Source organism: Lactuca serriola, chromosome 8 (assembly GCF_051521515.1).
Source record: "Lactuca serriola cultivar US96UC23 chromosome 8, Lser_US96UC23_V15, whole genome shotgun sequence".
In the NCBI taxonomy this organism is placed as follows: Eukaryota; Viridiplantae; Streptophyta; class Magnoliopsida; order Asterales; family Asteraceae; genus Lactuca; species Lactuca serriola.
Genome location: NC_136415.1, coordinates 310623503 through 310641636, shown reverse-complemented (window position 1 = coordinate 310641636; position 18134 = coordinate 310623503).

Here is an 18134-nt window from a genome sequence, read left to right as displayed (position 1 = left end):
TCTCCTAGGTCCTTCATAGAGAAACGCTTCCCAAGCCAGGACTTAACTTCGTGCAAAGTTGGGATGTCATTTCCTATGAATAGTATGTCATCCACATACAATACCAAGAAGCTGACTATACTCCCACTAGCCTTGACATAAACACGAGATTCATCTTCACTCCTAGAAAAGCCAAATTCCCTGACCTTTTCATCAAAGCAAAGATTCCGTCTGTGAGGTGCTTGCTTCAATCCATAAATCTCAAGCTTACACACTCTATTAGGGTACTCGTTGCTAACAAAACCCTCTGGCTAACGCATGCAAACATCTTCAGCCAACTTTCCATTAAGGAAAGTGATTTTGACATCCATTTGCCATATTTCATAGTCATGAAATGCAGCTATGGCTAACAGAACCCGAATAGACTTAATCTTGGCTACTGGAGAAAAGGTCTCATCATAGTCCACTCCAGGAATTTGAGAGAAGCCCTTTGCAACCAGTATAGCCTTATAAGTGTGTACTTTACCATCAATGTCGGTCTTCTTCTTGAAGACCCATTTGCACCCTATAGTCTTACGACCTGGTACATTCTCAACCAAGTTCCAAACTTGATTGTCCTACATGGATTGTATCTCGCTATCCATAGCCTCTTTCCATTTCGCAGACTCGGGGCTTGCCATGACATCCGCGTAACTGTAAGGTTCATCCAGACCTACTAGTGTCTCATCACTAATAAGTGTCTCACCTTCCGCAGTAATATGAAAACCATAGTAGTGCTCAGGTGCATTGCTAACTCTCGTGGAACGTCTCAGAGGTACAAAATCGTCAATTGGCTCAACAGGAGTTTCCTCCTCAAGTTGAGGGCTAGGGTTTGAAGTTCCTTCACCACTTGACTCTTGAAGTTCTTCAAGGTCAATTTGCCTCCCACTGCCTCCTTGGCTTATAAATTCTCTCTCACGAAAGACTCCTCTTCTTGCTACAAAGACCACATTATCACTAGGTCTGTAAAAGAGGTAACCAAAGGATCTTTGTGGGTAGCCGACGAAAATACACCTCTCGCTTCGGGGTTCTAGCTTATAATGAGACTCGCGCCTCACAAAAGCTTCGCAACCCCAAATCTTGATGTGGTCTAGTTTGGGTACTTTACCAGTCCACATCTCGTGAGGAGTTTTGGCAACTTTCTTTGTAGGGACTAGATTAAGGATATGGGCAGCAGTCTCTAAGGCATACCCCCAAAATGAGATTGGTAGCGAAGCTCGACTCATCATGGAACGAACCATATCCAACAAGGTTCGATTACGCCTCTCAGCTACACCATTCAACTGTGGTGTCCTGGGAGGTGTCAATTGTGAGACTATCCCACATTCCCTTAGATAGTCGAGGAACTCTGAACTAAGATACTCACCACCACGATCGGATCGAAGCATCTTAATGTTCTTGCCCAATTGATTCTTGACTTCCTGTTTAAATTCCTTAAACCTTTCGAAAGTCTCTGATTTATGCTTGATTAAATAGACATATCCATATCTACTGTAATCATCAGTAAAAGTCAAATAATAACGATTAGCATCCCTTGTGGCATGTTTGAGTGGTCTACACACATCCGTGTATACTAGGTACAACAAACCTTCACCCCTCTCACAAGAACCTGTGAAGGGTGACTTTGTCATTTTTCCAGGTAAGCACGATTCGCAACTATCATCTGACTTTAGGTCAAATGATTCCAAGACTCCATCCTTTTGGAGTTGGGCTACGCGCTTCTTGCTTATATGTCCAAGTCGACAATGCCATAATGATGCTTTATCCAAGCTATTATTATTAATAGAATCAATACACATCACATTATTTCCTAAGTTATAAACCACAGATACTGTTTCATACACGCCATCACCAGGTAATGCTTTAAAATAAAGAACATTATTAAAGAAAGCATCAATAGAACCAACTTCATTATTAAATGAAAAGGTAAAACCTTGTTTATACAATGCATGAAAGGAAATAATATTTCTTTCCATTTCTGGTGAATAACAACATTTATTCAAATCTAAACTAAACCCACTACTTAGCGACAAAGTATAAACTCCAATCTTGGTGACAAGTGTAATTTTCCTATTCCCCATGATTAAGTTTATTCTTCCTTGCTCCACATTCTCACTTCTTCTTAGTCCCTGCAAGTCACAACAAATATGAATACCACAACCGGTATCAAGGACCCAAGATTTAGAATGGGGTGAGTTATTAGAAATGATAGTGTAAATACCTGCATGGTTGGGTTTAACTTTCCCATCCTTTACATCTTGCTGGTACTTTGGGCAGTTCCGCTTCCAGTGTGCTTTTTCATGGCAATAGAAGCATTCAGCCTCTTTTGGGTCAGAAGAAGGAGTGATGAAACATTTCTTGGTTCCACTTGAAGAAGAGCCATCAAGGGTCCTAACCTTGGTACCCTTCGAAGAACTCTTTCTCTTCTTCCCTCGTCCTTTCCCGATTGCCAAGACAGGGGTGGAGTTTGTAGGAGTAGGAGTAGCAACAACCGCCTTACCCTTAAGACCTCTTTCCACGTTCTTTAAGAGTCCTTGAAGTTTGCTGAGTGTGACCTCTTCCTTGTTCATGTGGTATGTCATGCGGAATTGATCATAACATGAAGGTAAGGAGTGCAAAATGATATCTATTGCAAGCTCCTCGGGGAAGTTCACATTAAGCTTCAGCAAACGGTCCACAGATCTTTGCATTTTCTGTATGTGGCCTGTGATGGGTTCACCGTCCTTCATGCGAGTTGTTATCATGGAGGAGATGATCTCATACCTCTCTTGACGAGCACTTTGATGGTATCTTTCCATCAAGTCTTAGTGCATCTCATAGGGGTAGAAATCTTCATAAGATTTTTGGAGATCTGCAGTCATTGTGGCCATCATGATGCATGCCACTTTGGTGGCATCTCTTTCATGTGCCCTAAACTCAGCGATCTCTTGAGGAGTAGAAACTGACGCATCAATCTCCTTAAGTTCCTTATCGAGGACATATTCCTTGTCCTCGTAGCGAGTAATCATTCTGATGTTTCTGATCCATTCATTAAAGTTGGATCCATCAAAAGTGACTTTCCCACATAAGTTCATAAGGGTAAAGGAGCCATTGGGATTAGAGCCAGAAGCAGTAGTGTTTGCAGACATCTGAAAAAGAAGAAAGAAGGTTTTAATTTAGATATAGAGATAGTCCTTAATAAAACACCCAAATGTAGTATTAAGGCTAGGATCCAATCACAATATATTATAACTTAGAAGAGGTATGCCGTAGTCTAAGTAATAACATATTTGAAAGGTAGGTGAATGACGATTCACCAATTTCCACCAAAAAACGAAATATTAAATATTAAGTTTTTGATTTGGTACTTAGAAATTCCTAGATTCTTTTGAGATTCAATGAACTTTTCAAAGGCATGTTTCAATCTCGAGTGTGCCCTCCAAGTTTTGTGACTGGGATGCCGAGGATCACAAAACGAGGTGTGAAGTAACCATGCAAATTACTTGGTACCCTTAATAAATTACCCAACAATCGATGTGCCGGTTAACCACACACGCTCCATCGATACTCTGATAAATATTAAGTCACCCTTTACCTACCTTGTTAAGTCCAAGTTAGTGTGCCGGTTAACCACATACGCTCCACTAACGACTTAGACAAAGTGTAAAGTGTAATTTCATGGATTAGCACCTTATTCACATTTTTCCTAAAGTAACTAAGATTGGGAATTTAATAAAACATTTAGTTACTTTATAATATTCATCATACTTTTAATGTGAATTTATAAGTCCTTGTCTTACCCGTTCGGCTAACGACCCTCCACCGGTTAAGCAAGCGGTGGGTGAGAGTGGACACCCATTAAGTTGCCATTTTATAGGCAACAACCTTATACCCACCTTATAGACCGGCTTCGTGAATGAGGCGTACTAGCGGTAAGACGACTTTGTTCTTATACATATACATATATATATATATATATATATATATATATATATATATAATTATTAAATCATAATAATATAAGTATAAGGGTTGAATTTTAACTTTTAAAATTCTAAGGGTTGGAACTAAAGTTTTTAATATGACTTTACTTGTTCCAAAACTTGAGGGCAAGTTTTGTAAACTTTCAAAAGTTTTCATTTCTTGTAATTTATGAGTTTAATAGAGTAATAAAATGAAGACTCTTCATTTTTCTAACTCTTGTGTTCTTTTAATGGTTTTTAATTCAAGTGTGACTCTTGGTTTTCCATAACTTGAGGACAAGTTATGGACTCCATTAAAACACATTATGATCAAGAATTAAACTACCACATAGGTTACAAATAATTCCTATGATCATCTAAACATCATAAGTTCAAGAACATGAATATGAACACTTTCATGAATCAACAATTACACATAAGACTTTGTAATTTTGATAAAAAGTTGTTGTAAATGGATTAGCAAAGACATTACACCATCTAAAACAAGTTTTCAAGTACCAAAACAGTTTAGGGTAATGTTTCTAGTCCATTTCCAGCAACTAATGTCGAAAATCTGCACTCTGTGGCTTCTACTCGCCGAGTGCATGAACCTACTCGGCGAGTATGTTGAAGAAACACATGAACTAGGCGATTCCCCCCATCGACTCGGCGAGTTCATCAGGCAGACAACAAGTTTTTCGACTTTTTCAACTATTTTGCATCAAGTATCAAACAAACAAGCCTAGGCTCTGATACCACTGATGGGTTTTGAGCATTCTAACACTTCCTAAGTGTACATGCAACCCTAATAAACCTTGGATCTATGTTTGTCTAAGATACATGCAAATAATTATTTTTCCAAGGTTCATATCCTAACTAGCATGGCATGGGGAACTTGAATCAAATAAAGCTAGTAGAAACACTTACCTTGTAGTTGTAGTTGATTCCTTGGAGTTTTAGAGCCTAGCACCAGTAGTGTGGATGCCTCAAATGGAAATCACAAATCACCACAAACTTGGAACTTTGAGAGAATGGTCACTACTATCTTGAAATCGGCCCTCACCTCAACAAGTGTCAACTAGTATGATTTCAAGAACCAAAGCCTCCTTTATATAGTGTGATGGATTAGGGTTACATCCATGTAAACCCTAATACCCATGTCTCTTCTTTCCATGAGATCCATGGGTTAAAGCTCCATGGAGTATCCATGGACTTTCCCATGAAAGCCTAGCCCATTCCAAATAAGCATTAGCCCACACTATATAAATATAGAAGCCCATATTTAATTAGTAATATCTTTGATCTCTAAATTAATCCTAGATTAATTATAGATCAATACTAATAAATAATATGATCTTATATTAATATATTAGAACTTATAATATATTAATAAATCATAACATGTACTATTCTCAAATATTATCCATAAATTGTTCGAGTGAAGTGCAACCCAAATGGACCATGTCGGGTCGGGTCAAGTACATACCAAATATAGTTATGGACTTAGACACTATATCCAACACTATTACCTTAGTGTTGATAATAGAAGGATGACTCTGGCGACTCTGCTTTCCCATTTCACACGCTGCACATAGATGTTCTTTATCGAATTTCAGAACTAGAAGCCCTCGAACATGATCACCTAAGGCCAATTTTTTGATGTCCTTGAAGTTTAGATGAGAAAGCCTTCTATGCCATAACCAACTTTCATCAGTGTGAGCTGTTGTGACTAGGCACACTACTGGTTTGCCTCTTATCGGATTGAGGTTCAGGGGATACATTTCCCCTTTTCGCTTTAATTTCAACAGAATGTTGTTTGAGCCTTTTTCGACAATTTCTGATCCTTCATCGTCGAATGATACTTTTAATCCGGTACCTACCACCAGCTGTGATACGCTGATGAGGTTGTGTTGGAGCCCTTCAACATATGCAACCTTGCTTATGGAGAACTTGCCATTAGTGATCATTCAATAGCCTTTAATAGTTCCAAAAGAGTTGTTTCCATACTTTACAATACCACCATCTTCGAGAGAACGAAACTCTCTTAGTTCCTCCTTCCTTCCTTTCATGTGATGTGAGCAGCCACTATCGATGTACCATTCTTCGTCAAACTGCTCATCACGTATAACCTGCAAAAAATTAAGTAGATTTAGGAACCAAAAGTTTCTTGGGTCCTTGTGAGCCTTTTACAGGAAATGGAATAGTAAAAGAGATATCAACCATATATGTGCGTTTAACTAAAGTTGTTTCATCTTTCCTTTTAATGGTGAACACTTTTATTTTTTTTGACTTAGGAGGACTGGGGTTTTTGACTGAAAGATTGGAATTCAAAGATTTGGATTTAGGAGAGGCATTAGATTCTTGGTTTTGATGTTTAGACTTGCAGGCCTGAGGACTGAAATTGCTATTTCGTTTTCCATGGGATGAAGGACCGAAACTCTCCTTTCGGTTGTTTTTGGATGAGGGACCGAAACCGATCTTTCGGTTGTTGATTGATGATGGACCGAAACCTCTATTTCGGTAGTTGATGAATGATGGATCGAAACCACTCTTTCAGTTGTTGTAGGAAGATGGACCGAAACCACTCTTTCGGTTGTTATAGGAAGATGGACCGAAACCACCCTTTCGGTTGTTGTAGGAAGATGGACCGAAACCACTCTTTCGGTAGGTATCGTGACAGTTCTTTTGGTTCCTTGAGTTGTCTTCCAATTTAGACTTCCTTTCAATCCTTACAAAATCAGGATTCTGAGAGTTCCAAAATCGCTTTCTTTCAGATAGATTCTTCTTATATCTCATATTTCGTGGATGCTTTCGATCAGCCACCTGTTTTGGATTTGTATGAATGTTGGCCTTTCTTTTAGTAGCATGAGCACAACATTCACTCTTTGTTGAAGAAGTATCACTCGTGGTTTGCATCGGTTCATTTATAGATGGTTTAGTTCCACTTGTGCTCGGCACATCGTACTTTGTAGGCTCATTTAGTTGTTCAGGTATATATCTACCTTTCACTCTCCATGAGGTTTTCTGAGAAAAACCCTTCGTCTCGTCTACGTTGTCTATTGGGGCTGACCAAAAGAATTCATCGCATCCACCAGCATTGTCTTCTTCAACCATAGCGGTTAACTCTGCAGTTTGTTGTGGAGTGACTCCCGACACAATGTAGACTTGATTTGGGGTAATCTGAACCTTTTGGTACACAACAACTTTAGCTTTGAGAACTTTGGACTTGTTGGTAGAGGAACGAGCAAACTCAGCAGAGTTTTCAGAAATTAGGTTTTTATGGGACTTGGGTTCGTTTTTGGCTAATTCAGAACAATCTACCAAATCTTCTATAGAAATTACACTCATATCATCATCCTCATTAAAATCAGATGTATTTTCAGCATCAATTTTGTTTTCTGAACTTAAATTAGCATTCAAGGTTTCAAATTTTTGTATAGTTTCAATCTATCATTTTCATTTAGCAGATTTTTGAGCATGTCCTTGTGGTCCTTGGACTTTATGGATGGTTCAATTTTGTCTAGACCTATTTTATACGCTGGAGACACTTCGTCAGAAGATACAACACTTTCAAAGTTGTATGCTTCGGCATCGATTTCATCCTCCTTTAATTCAAGGAAAGGTAAAATCATACGATGTATTTTCTTCCCTATTTTCACAATCAAGATGCAACTGAGTGATGTTAAAATAGAGTCTCTTAGCAATTAAACAAAAAACATTTCTTTGTTTAAGAAGTTTAAGATTGTCTCTCTGCAAATAAATTGAATCATCTTTGGATCTAATTAACTCCTTTTCCTTCTGCTTGATCCACATTCTTCGTTCCTCACTTTTCGAAGAAATCCTGCTGATTTGATCAGTTAGGTTAGAATTTGTGACACGAGTTTGGGTGAGACTGCTACTTATGCTAGAGAATTTTGACTTTAAGTTATTTAATTTTTTTTTCATAATCATCAACCAGTATTTTTAGAGAAGTAAGAATATTTTGTACCTTTTTGATCAACTGATCACATTTGTTGATCTGAGCACTAACAGGCTTGGCCACAAAACATCTGTCCTCTCACTCCCTTTCCTCTTCAATTTCCCCATCAGCTGTGTATCCTCTCATTTGAGACACACCCTCGGTCACTACAAAGCATCTCCCCATTGCCTGTTCTGCTTTTTCCATCATGAATTTTCCGTGAGTAGGCTTCCTAACTTCATCATCCTTAGAATATGTGGATCAGACCTCCACACCGCCAAACTCAGCACTGTTATTTGAACCCTGCACAATTAAAGCATTCATGGTAGAGTTATTAACAGCAGACTTTCTTTTCTTTATGTCCTCCAATCTTCCTAGGAGGCTCGCTTCCTCATCTTCTTCGTTTGTCTTTTCTTCTTTCTTTCTCAGCATGCAGTCTTTAGCAAAGTGTATTTTGCCTCCACAGTAATGGCAGTCAAATCCTGAGTCTCCTCTAACTTTAGCTTCCTTCTTTGACTCTTCGGACTTTGACCCCATCTTCGGTTCCTCCTTGATCCTTTCGGCGCTGTAACTTCCCTACCAGTTTCGGTTCTTGTTGGCTGGGAATTTCTTCTTAATGAATTTTCTGGGACTTTGACCCCATCTTGTTCTTATGAGTTGCTGAAATTAATAGAAAGTTATGTGAAATTGTTGTTTTCAATCCAAATTAATCTAAGAGTTGATTCTAAAATGTGTTTTTGTAACTTGTCCTCAAGTTATATGAAAAGTCACATTTAAGTTTCATAAAATCATAAAAATTGGCAATGGTTACAAAATATGAAGAGTCTTGTCCTTAAGTTATGGAGGTTCAAGAGTCACTTCATTAAATAAAAAAAAGTGTAACCTTAATTAATTCCATAAGTTATAAAATAAAGATAAGTTAATTCTTTTATTAGGTTAAAGTCTTCCATAACTTGTCCTCAAGTTATGGAACTTGAAGGGTTTTTGGATTAAAACTACTTTAAACACATAAGTTATGGAATTAATTAGTTTTGAATAGTTTCAAAACTTGCCCTCAAGTTTTGGAATTCGTAAAGTTTTCTCTTATGAATACTTTAATTCCAAGTTAGCCCTTCGAATTTTAAAAGTTAAAATTCAACCCTTATACTTTATAATATTATAAGTTAATATATATATATATATATATATATGTGTGTGTGTGTGTGTGTGTGTGTATAAGAGCATATCAGTCTTACTGTTAGTAGGCCTCATTCATGAAGCCGGTCTATAAGGTGGGTATAAGGTTACTGCCTATAAAATGGCAGTTTAATGGGTGTCCACTCTCACCCACCGCTTCCTTGACTTGTGGAGGGTTGTTAGCCGAACGGGTTTGATAGGACTATAATTCTCCCTTCATTAAAAGTACTAATGATAAATACTAAGTAACTAAACTCTTAATAATACCCAATCTTAGTGACTTAGGAAAATGTGAATAAGGTGTTAATCCATGAAATTACACTTTGCACTTTGTTTAAGTCGGTTAGTGGAGCGTGTGTGGCTAACCGGCACACTAACTCGTATTTAACAACGTAGGCAAAGGGTAACTTAATGTTTATCATAGTATCGATGGAGCGTGTGTGGTTAACCGACACATCGATTGAGGGGTAAACACTTAAGGGTACCAAGTAATTTGCATGGTTATTCACACCTTGTTTTGTGATCCTCGTCATCCCAGTCACAAAACCTGAAGGGCACACTCGAGATTGAAACATGCCATTGAACAGTTCAATAAATCTCAAAGATCTAGGAGTTTCAAATCCAATTAAAACCTAATAATACATTTCGTTTATCTTGGTGGAAATTGGTGAATCGTCATTCACCTACCTTCAAATATTTTATAGCTTGGATTACGGCATCCCTCTTCCAAGTTATAAAAATATTGTGTTGGGTCCTAGCCTTCATATTTCATATTGGGTGTCATATTAAGGACTTTAAATCAACTATCTTGAATATCTCCCAAAAAGATGTCTGGTTTAGACATTTATGATCTTCCCATATCTCTTGAAACAAGATTTCCTAAATGAAGATGATATCCCATGGAAATCATACTTCTTTCACCTCCTCCAATTATTCTCCCTAACCCACAAGTTCTTGAAAAGTTTAAGGTCACTCAAGCCCTATTGGCAAGCAAAGGTCTATGTGTGATCACGTCTTGGAGATGTAGTCACATACTGACAAGCCGGGAGAGTTGGGTGTCAAAGTCTTGAGAAAGTTAGTGGCTCAATCACTTTCTAAGTCACATAGTGAGTTTCTTTGGAACTCCTATGAAACAGACTATGACAAGACCCTTAATGATCTTATTTATTTCCTAAGATCAACTTCCTAAAACTTTATGGAGATTGACAATGATGACATTGGATATCCAATAAAACTCTATCTTCTCAAGGAAAGGGATTGACCATAGTCAACTAGGTTGACTAAATGGTAAAAAGAAAGGCTAAGTCGGTGATAGTCCCATGTACCATTACCAAAGCGTCCATATGTTAAATTCCCAAAGAAAAGGGAATTGGTTGCGAAGCTGCCAAATTTACCTAAGGATAGTAAAGTCAATAAGTTTGACTCTATTTCTGGTAAAGTCCACTATATAACTCTGCTAAGTTTCTTTCCTGATATTCTTGATACATGATGTGACTGGGTCACATGTTGATGTTTTAAGAATCAAAGGAAAGTAAAGAAACTTAAAGAAAGAATATGCTGAATCTGATCGCGTAGATGGATTTCTATCGCATAGTTTGAAGATCGGATTCTTGAGCTACTTCTTTGGAGTTATGAGATATTGCTTAGGAATAGATAACAACACGTTTTCATATGGATTGTAAGGATAGTTTTTCCGCAAACTTTTTAAAATAAAAGGAAATTTTTGATTTTATTTATTTTAAAATATCCTTACAATGGCATTTGTGAAAAACTGTGTTGCTTATAAGATTCCATTAAGAGCAAAGGTAGAAATATGAAATTGATTCTTTCATTTGTGGTAATGTCTAAATTTACCAAATAAGGAAAGATTCTCATCACCCAAGTTTCAGTTGGACCGGAACTTGGAATCATGCAAGTTGTATAGCATGAGGAATGAGAACTTTCAAGTATTGGAAAATTAAGACTAATTACTTGTTCACATGGATGTGTGAGTCAAGTAATGGACTAAGGGATCGAGTACACATTCTTGTGCACTGATTAAGTCCACAACAAAAGATCAATAAGACTATTCGTCATAGTTTACTAAAGCTCAGTAAATATGATTATACTTACAAGCTTAAGTGTAATTCTGAGACATTGGAAAAGGTTCCAATGTAAGGCAGAGCGAATAAGAAGAATCAACTTAGGCAGAAAGATAAAAGTTTCTCAAATCTGAAAAGATGGGAGAGTACTTTAGTATCAGTTTTGTGATCATCTTAATGATTAAGAAACCATAGCACAATTAGTTTTCTAAGGAAATATTAGTGCATTCTTATGACTAAGAAGAGGAACTTGAATTGTTGAAATGGTTAAATCAAGAAGATGTGTCAAATGTAAGAGTAAAAGTTTTCTACTCTTGTACATTTGAAGTTGGTAAGTTGTGATGTTTTGGATAAAACAAAGACCAACTTAGGCCAATTGTGTGAAGTGTTTGTATTAGAATCCGCACTAACTCTTGGATGTTTGACAAGGAAGTCTTATATGTCAAGAGGACAGTGGGAGTCTTAAAGGTCTTGAAAGACTCAAGAACTAATAGAGAATAAAACCTGAAGTTCTCCACTAGCACGCGACTTGAGGTTCATAACCTATCGTGTAGACATATTTTGTGCCCATTCCAGTTAAAGTTGGCTTTGCATATGAGTTCTTAGAGTTCTCAATTGGTTGCACAACAACTTGGAAGCAATGGCAGGCCCTTGAGCTGCCAGGTGGCAAGAAATTAAGATTGAGTTCAATCCATATGAGTTTAGATTTGTCATTGTCCTCGTCTTGTGTTTATGGTTTTGACAAATTCATATGGGTAGGAACTCATACACCATAAAAATCTAAGTGTCATAAGGTTTCTCTCCGATTCATGAAAATGATGGTGAGGAAACACTTTCACTAAGTAGATTTTATCTAGATAGCAATTGCGATATTTGCATTCTCAAATTCGTTAGTGGAGCATGTGTGGTTAACCGGCACACTAACCTGGACTTGTAAGAAGTGGAAAAAAGGTCTAACCATTATGATTACGACATCCCTCTTCATAATTGTTTAGAGACACAAGTGTGCTATCTAAGGGAAAGCGTATGATTTTGATAAAGTTTTATCAAAACAATCTAGTATCAGAAATCTCAACTTTGGTAAGAAAGTCAGCTAATTTATGAGTACATGGAAAAGCTAGTGGGAGCATAAGTGTTATGCTAATAATCATCATGTTAGTGGGAGCATGATAATTATGATAAGTATCTCAAGTTAGCAATGTTAATTATAGAAAACAAAAGTTTCAATTTGTGAGGTTGCAGTGGTTGAAAAAGTTGTTTTGCTATAATTAAGGGAGAGGAAATTATACTTTATCTAAAATCTAAAAGCTTAGATTGAGGTTTTAATCGTATTTAGTCAAGGATATATATATATATATATATATATATATATATATATATATGAATTTCATGTTGGAATGGCTCAACATAAGGAAATTCTATATATGGTTCCATTATTTGCGTTCTAAAATTCAATTATGATTACGGAATCCCTTTTCATAATTTGAATTATGAGAAATTGGCAAATTGAAATGGAAATGTTATAGCAAAAGGCTGGTTTAGTCTTTATGTGAGACATCATGAATCGTGTCCCATATGCTTCGGATATAGGATCGATTACATGTGCTATATATTCATCCTTTCTAAAATTTTCCAAATGCCCAGGGCATTAAGAAGGGAAAAGGTCTAGAATTGGATGTGACTAAAAGGATTAAAGAATTGTTGAGGACAATCTAAGGTTTACCAAAGATTAGTTGCTCAGTGACAGTTGGAAGTATAGTGATAATTCTGGAAGGACCATATTGACATAATCTGTAAGGAAGCAACTCTTGTTCAGAAGTGATAGTCAAAATGGAATATGGAAATGTTTCAAAGTTAGAAATTATTCAAGTTGAATGATTAGGAAACTTAATGCAAGAAGGATGTTTCCAAGGAGTTGATCTCCTTTGGAAAAATTTGTAATGTTTGTTGTCAAGTCCTTGTGATTTTGTGCATAATCATTACAAGAGGATTAATGCATATAAGTTTAGAATCTAACAGATTTCAGTAAATGGCATGAATTTGGAATTCTTGCATTTGCAGTAAGGAGTTGGGAATGTGAAAAGAAGATCATTGGAGTTATGTTCAATTGATCTAGTTCACAAAGTGAAGATCATAGAGAAACATAGTATGCATACTTGGTGTATGGCATGACTAGTGTTTAGAAAACATAGTGTACATACTTGGAGCATGGGACAACTATTGTTTTAAATTCAAGAATAAAGTTGATAGCTGAAACAATATAAAATGAATAATGTGTAATCATAAGGTGATAAATAAAAGGTGTTTTATTTATGTTCATAGGTTTTGATACCATATTGGATTCAATTATTATTGTGTTTCATTTTGCATGTTTTGACTTCCAGAATAAACTAGGTTATTCTTCCGGAATGACTAAGTTATTCAAACCATCCACAGTCGGTCATATGTTGGAAGTAGATATGAATTAAGACTGTCATGGGTTGGCTTGTAGAGGTCTAAGGTGTTGGACAAAGGGCTACAACACTCATGAGTGCTCATAAGTTCTGAGTATTGGATTCAACCCGCGCTCATTGGAATCACTTCATGGATTTTATCACGAGTGATCATGAGACGATAATATCTTATATTCTTCAAACCTAGAGATAAGAGTTGTTACTATGAGTTGGTTGTACATTGATTGCATGAAAACGCATTTGGTAACTCGGTGCTATAAAACGTGCTTTTGTGTATGATTCAACAAATAGTAGAACAAGCCATATGAGTCGAAGTTTATCCATTCCTTTTACCTTCGGGATAAAAGCGATATCTGTGGGCCCCTCGATGATTTGATGATGACAAATAGAAGTGCTCGGCCGGACCAGGACTGATTTGATTTGTTCAATTAGTCAGTCGTCATAAATCGGAAATCAGGAAACAACAAATGGACAATGAGAATGGAGGAATATATGATCCCTTATCTAATGGACAAGTCATTGACAAAGGTCAGAGTTAATCTACAAGGTTAGAGTTCGACAGAAGCTTCTGAGAGCTACGATTGCCAGTCGGTTCTTGAAGTCATACACAATAATAGTTTTAGACTTATCCAAGTGGGAGACTGTTGGATTAATGTCTAAGTCCATAACTATAATTGGTAAGACTTGACCCGACCCGACATGGTCCATTTGGGTTGCATGGCATCATGCACTCGGATAGACTAAATGAGAGAAATAAGACACTTATGGTTATTAATATATTATAAGTTCTAGTATATTAATAATAAGAATAATAAGATTATTTAATTAGTATTGATCAAGAATTAATCTAGGATTAATTAAGAGATCAAAAGAAGACTAATTAAATATATGGGTTGACTGTGTAAATCATCCATACTTATATAGTGGGCTATTGCTCCATGGATTATCTAGTTGGGCTAAAACCCATATGATACTTCATGGATGATCCATGGTGTTTTTGTACCCATGAATCATGGAAATGAAAGGCCATGTCAATTAGGGTTTACATGGTGTAACCCTAACTGTATATGCATCTTATGCTTGTCCAAAATCAGCCACTAGAGTGCATAAAAAAAGGGCCAACCGATTTTCATAAAGTGTAGAATTCTCTCAAGTTATTCCAAGTGTATTTGGTGTTGTGTGAACCATTTGAGGTGTCACACTTGAGGCACTAGGCACTCAAGCTTCATGAATACATTCTACATCAAAGAGGTATGTATTCTATCTTGTTATATTCATTGTTTTGTATGCTAGATTAGGATAATACCTTGGAAGTTCATATTTGCATGTATAATAGAGAAAACATAGATCCAAGGTATTTAGGGTTGCATGTACACTTAGGAGTGTTAGAATGCTCAAAACCCAATGCTAATTCCTCTTCTTCTTCAACCAAACTCTTTCCTTTGGAGACAAGAGCTAAAGAACCCAAACTCGAGACCACATTCGTTTCCTTTGATAAGGCATTTTCATGGGATTTTAAAATACCCACAAGTTTTGCCAGAGAGTAAGACTTGAACTGTTCATGAGCTTTGATAGTTGACACATTAGCCATCCATTCAGACCTAGGACCGTTCATGAAGGTGACCTTTTTTTCTATTACCTTTCTTTCAATTCCATGCTTTATCATCTTACTCAAAAGATGATTGAAACGATCGAAAGTTTGGACAAGTTTTTCATCAGGATTTTGCTTAAAGTCACCAAACTCAGATAACAAGAGAGTTTGGATAGAGTGTTCTAGATCTTCATCTGTGGAATATAATTCCTTCAATCTATCCCAGATCTCCTTAGTTGTAGCACAAGAACTCACTAAACGAAATGTATCCGATTGCAGCGCAAACCTTATCATCCTTATAGCTTTGATATTGCACTGAAAATTCTCTTTTTCATCCTGAGGAATGTCTTTGACGTCATTGACAAGCTGATTGTATTCTTTCTGTGTTTTAACAATCTTTGATGTGCTTGAGTGAGCGAATGGGCCTGAAGTGATTGCTTCCCAGATTAAATACCCATTTTCCTCCAATCCAATCACATAGTCTTCAAAGCGATGCGTCCATACTTCATAGTCTTGCGTATACAAGATCGGTATTCTTGTTGTAGACCCTGTGCTGTTGGAGATATTGATCGGATTGGTTTGTGAATCATCCATAGACATTGTGAATACTTTTGATCGATAACCTGTAAAAGATCAGACTTGTAATATTTTGTTAGGGTTAGATTAACAATTAATGAGATACGCCAATAAAGAGTGACGGCTCAAGAAACATCAATCAATGCGGAATTAAAACCCTATGAACTTCTTCGACAGAAGAGGTGCGTATGGATTACACAGTCTCCTGCTCTGATACCAATTGAAGAGTTCAAAAACTCTAAGATCGATTAGATCTTTCACAAGTACGATAAAAGCAATAAAACAGTTTAAGATCAATATGAGTATCAACACTAATAGAATCAAACTTATGCTTATGATTCAAAACTGAGTCACGCCTCAGCAGAGCTTGATGAAGAACTTCTGCTGTAGAGGGGAACTAGGGTTTACAAACGATGTGAAATAAAAACAATAAAAGTGATACCATTTAAGTCTTTATGCATGCAGCTTATATACTAAACCCTAATACAAAATAATGCACGGCTGGACAGGCCCAATACCGGCAATCTAACTAGGCTATGGACCGAGCCCATGACGCAACTCAATAGACCCAACCGCTGGTACCAAACACATAATAAAGCAAACCCACATTCGTCATGAGAAACAAATTCAAATTCTAGAGAAGGAGATGAAACAGAAGGATGAGATGAACCTGATAATTCTGATGGGTTTTAGCCATAAGAACTTTCCTATGTGCACATGCAAACCCTATAGCTCCGATCTAGGTTTCTCTAATTGAACATGCAATATATCCAAGACTTTCATGAGGAGATTTAATGTAAACTAACAATCAAATACATATGAAAACAGACCTAGAAGAATACCTTGAGTTACTTGCTTGAAAACTTCTTCTTCGTGGAGCTTAGAGTCACAATTTTCACTCCTCTAATGGCTTACAAATACCAACTAGCAAGAAGATGATCTGAGAGAGGGAGAGGAGTGAGAAATCGGCTCCAGGGTTTCCTCAAACATACAGTGGCCGATTTCTCCAACCCTATGGGTCTATTTATACTGTGAGCTCCTAGGGTTTCACCCTAAAACCCTAATTGGATAACTTAGCCTCAAAGCAATCCAATGATCCTTCTATATAATGCCTTGGACGCTTTCTAGGTGATCCATATCCCAAAAATCGTCCACCCTATATCCATAAGGATTCATAGCCCAAAATACAACTATCACACATTTGACAGTTTATTAATCAAATAATATTATTATTCCTTTAACATATTATTCTTATAATACATTAATAATAATATCTCTTCTCTTTATATAAATCACCCTGTCAAGTCGCTATGGTGAAGGCAACCCAAAAGGACCATGCTCAATCAGGTCAAATACTTACCAAATATAGTTACAGCCTTAGACACTAATCCAACGGTCTCCCACACGGACAAGTCTAGTAACTATAAATGCAAACACAATCTGATTAGCAATCGTAGCTCTCAAAGACGCTGTCAACTCTGATCTTATCAGTATCTGTCCTTTAGATAAGGGATCATACAGTCCTCTGTTTCGATATCGTGCAGACAATTTCATGAAACATTGTCATACTTATTGTCCAGCAACTATTTTCTCGATCTCAGATTTATTCGATATAGAACTTAATTGAACACATCAATTCAGTCCAGACCGGGCCCGGCACATAAGTCAAATCAAATCATCGAGCGGCCGTGATATCACTTTTACCCTCTTAGGATAAAAGTAACAGATAAACTTCGACTTATATGCATTTACTTATTGATTAATCAGTTATACACAACAATGCATTTTATGAAATCAATTTACTGATGCGGTTTTGCATTATCAATGTACAACCAATTATTAAATAATAAACCATATATCTAGGTTTTTAGACCGTATGATATTATCGTCTTGCGATCACTTTAAGGTGATTCTAGCAAGAGCGAGTTTATTCCAATGCTCAAAACTTGTTCATAAGCACTCATGAACGTTGCAGCAAACCTTTGTTATGTCTAATACCCTTTTAGACAATCTACACACCAATTCAAGACAATCTTCATTCATACCTACTTCCAACATATGAACGATTGTGAACTATTCGAATAATTTGATTATTCTTAATAACTCAATTATTCAGGAAGTCAAAACATGCAAATTGAAACAATAGTTAAACAATCGACATAACACAGTAGCTTTACTCATAAATAATACTCTTTTATTTAATCATCAAATGTCAATTACATTTATCTATTACATGTTTCCAAACTATCTAATCTAAACTAATATCATCTTTCAGCCCAATGCTCCTAGCGTGCTGCAAATGCTTAACCCTGCCCAGTCCCTTCGTATGCGGATCTGCTG